Consider the following 3961-nt stretch of genomic DNA (forward strand, 5'->3'; position numbering starts at 1 on the left):
TCCCTACAAAGCTTCACAAGGTTCAAAATGTTATTGGTGTTGGAAATGTCATTTCCACTTATGCTGGAAAGCCTGTGTGCTGCAGTCCCTAAGGACAGCTTCATCCTTACCTTTGTCCTTACACCATGCAGATTTGTTCAGATGCTGACCAGACTTGCACTGCCACACTGGGATGCTGTACAGCAGCAAGGCTGGAGTGATTACTTGGGCCCACTGACAGGAAAGGAGCAGGTGCAGAGCATCTCAAAGGAGCAATAGCCAGGAAGACGAGGCTTCCTGTTGCCTGGGTGCTGTTTGGAGTTTGTGGAAGGTGCAGAGCTCTCTGGCAGTCCTGTCACACTGGCAGGTGCTGCCAGAGGCTTCATTTCACTTGTGAAAGATGCCCAGGTTCTTAAGACTTTGTGTGATGTGTGTAAATGAATTTAAAGGAGCTTATAGCAGAATCCTTTAGGATATACTGAATATTTTACAGTTACTGGTCCTTGAGATCAGTTTTCCCTTGGGGTTGGTGTTTGGTTGAGAAAACACAGAATTGTTTTATGGAAGACTTGCAGCATCACAGGTCTTTTATTATACCCTGTGTTGTGAAAGTATTTAAGCAGACTGCACAGTTTTGACATTCAAGTGCACAGGCTGGGCACTTGTAGAACTACATCAACAGGACAGATGACTTGATTTTAATCTCAGCTTTTTTTTTCTTTTCTTTCTTTTTGTTGTTGTTGTTGTTGGACAAGATGCCTGTTTAAAATCCATCCCATGCAGCAAAGATGTGCCTTGTGTTACTGGGCACTAGAGATAACTTTTAGCCTCTTTATGCTCTGGTAACTTGTCTTTTTTGACATTTGGACATTTTTCTTCTCTTTTTTTTTTTTTCCCCCCCCTCTATCTGACTAGCATTGCACTTGAGTGGAAGAATGACCCTTTTAGGGAGGAATGTGCTACTCTACCTTTTCTATTTTCTTATCTTTTTATTCTCCTGCTTGCTCTTTGCATTTGAGTCATCACAGCAAATTTTGCAGACCATTATCTGTTAAAAGCATATGCTCAAAGACTTGGCTGACCACAGCTGCTCTAAAATGGACATAGTCAAGACCCATCCATGTCCTGGTAAGTGACAAATGAGTGATTTACCTCTCGTGCCTCTTTCTGCCCATTGTAAGGTAGGTGGACACTATGAAACTGTAACAAAAACAACTTTTGTTTTTTGTGCTGTGGTGTTAGTTGTCACAAGGCTTCTATAGGCTTTTGATGTAGGGGTTTTGTAATATCATAAGCAGGCCATGGCAGTGGCCATTTCAGTTTAACCACATCCTGTAGCATTGCTAGTAGCCTTTTAGCTGATTTCAAAAAGTGAGGCCTCTCCCTTTGGAACAATCTCTGAGTGGGTATTAAATAGGATTTCAAAGTACTGGGCCAGAATCCTGTCTGGGGTAAGCAGGCACAGCTCCACTAATTTCTAATGGATCTGTGTTGAGTTGCACCAGCTGAACATCTGGTCCCCAGTTCACACAACCAAAGCCATTAACCCCTCCCTGTCAGACACAGTGAGCATTCTGCATCTGAAAATCCAAATGCCTTGGGCTAGAGTTAATCCAAATTCTTCTTGTGAAGCCATGTTTGCTTCGTGTTTCTTTTCATCATTTTTATTTTGTGGTGGGACACTCATTCGTGCATCTTCATGCATCAGAGTCTATTGCCCTTTCTGAGAGAGCTTGCTCTGAAAGAGTTAATAATTTCAACCTGTTTTCAGCTGGAATGAAGAAACTGGTTCCTCTGTATCCCTGCTTTCTATTCTTTTGTTGGCCTACTTCCCTCTGCTTGCATTTTGCATTCCTAATGCCATGAATAAATCAGGACCCAAGGATTTAGAAGGTGGTACAGCTGTAACCACTCAGAAAATTGAATCTGTGAGGCTTGTGCTGCAGCTCTAACAACTGCCAATATGGGTGCTCCTGAACTCTTCTAATAGCATTTAACTGCTACCAAAACAAAATTCACTTTGCCTGTTTTTCTATAATGTTTAAGATGTTTGTGCCTCTACCCAGTGTCTCCTCACTTGGTTGCCTTTGTCTTTTAGGCAAAGCTCAGTTGTAAGCCCTCTAGGGCAGGGTAATCACCTCCTGGCTGCTGTGACAAAATGGCTTATCACAAATCTGTGCACAGGGGAGACAGGAACAAGGGAAACTGTGGCATCTGACCTGGCAAAGGGTTCATTTTCTCCACAGAATCACAGCACAGTGAAACTCCTGCCTGGCTGTTGTCCTAGATCTTCTGATAACTTGTCATTAATAATGCACACTGGGCTGATTTGTAGCTCTGTGGCTCCTGAATGAGTGTGTGAGGGAGCTCTTTATGTGCTCTTTAGTCGGAGGATGCATCTAGTCTGGATGAAAAACAACAGATATTGGTAAAAAGCTTGCTTTGGATGATGAATATCTAGAAAGAACAGAGTCTTCAAGTATTTTCTTCCAGGAAAGATGATTTATGTTGTACTGATGGGTTTCCCTCATTACAGCTCTGCTTTTTAAAATGGAAGCAACAATTATGGTCAGATGAAGGTTGGATTTCACCAAACCCTGCTTTTGACCAAGAATGCCTTTTATGTCCTTAGCATTTGGTGATGTGGTTTTGGGCACAGGATTCCCAAGAACTGTATGTAGACTTGTTAGACCTGTCCAGGTAATTATAGTTGGCAAGGGAGGTGTTGAAGTACATAAATAATGTTCTGCAAGGTGTGTATCTTGTGAGGATGCCTCTCTGCCCCTCAGCTTCCTGTCTTGTAGGAGTAAAACGTCTGCATAACAGAGGGTAAGATTTTTTTTTTTAAAGGCTTTAATCTCCAGGCTCGCCCTTGCACAAATGTAGAAACTGAAACAGTTGATCTTCAAAAAAAAAAAAAAAAAGCTGCAGGTACCTACACAGGCTCTAAATACCATTTTAACCTTGGCAATGTTTAGAAATCTGTAGGCTGAGGCGTGATCCCGTTCTGCAGTTTAATGAGTGAACATGCATCAGGCAAGCTGTGGTACCTGCCAGAAACGTGACACAGGATGGGCTGTTCCAGCACAGCCTCAGTCATGGGATATTTAAGTCACTGTAACGTGGCTGAGCTCCTCAGCTTCAGGCACTGGATTTAGGTTGCAAATTGCAACAAATACTCTGAAAAATTTTACTCTCTGCCCAAATCCTTTGGGCTCTTTGAAGAATTCAGGGATAAGCTTCTCCTGTGAACGGATCTTTTTATGTGCAGCTGTCTCCCCGTGCAGTTTGACTCGCTCTGCTCCAGTGTCTGTGCTGCCTGTGAGTGTGATCTCTGCAGGAAGAGGCTGCTCTCTGCAGGTTTCCTCCCAGCCCTCTTTCCAGAGTCTCTAGGCCTGTAACATCCCCATCATGGTTTGTTGTACACGGATCACTAAGCAGTTTCCTTTCTCTTAGGGCACCTCTGTTCTGTGTCAAAGTGAATCTTCAGCAGCTCCTGTGTGATTGCTTTCCTGCTCCTTTGTGTGCACGGCCCAGTAAATAAGGAGGGGGGGTGGAAAGCACGTTGTAAGCGTGTTGACAGCTTTTGAAGAACAAAACAGCCTCTGAAAACTGCCTTGTCTGCCTTACCCTCTTCTCCTGCATGGTTTTGCTTTCTTTTCTACCATTTTCTCCTTTCTCTTTTCTTTCTCCATCTCTTCCCCCAAATTCTTTTACGCTGTTTTGATACCCACGCCTCTTTCTTTTTTTTTCTCTTTCTTGCTGCTCTGAAAAGATTTCCTCTCTCCCCTTTAGCCTCTATTTCTCATTTGGGGGGATTGTTTCAGTGCCTGTGTGGGAACAAATGAAAAGGGGGATTCATTCTGTTTCTGAGTGCATGACAGCTGTCTGCCTGTATCAGTTCTCTGCCCATTCTTCTCTCTCACCCCAGGTACCATGTGTTTAGAAAGTACCCTGCTGTTTTTCTAAATGCTTTCAGCAG

This window comes from Corvus brachyrhynchos, unplaced genomic scaffold (genome assembly GCF_000691975.1).
Source record: "Corvus brachyrhynchos isolate BGI_N302 unplaced genomic scaffold, ASM69197v1 scaffold346, whole genome shotgun sequence".
Lineage (NCBI taxonomy): Eukaryota > Metazoa > Chordata > Aves > Passeriformes > Corvidae > Corvus > Corvus brachyrhynchos.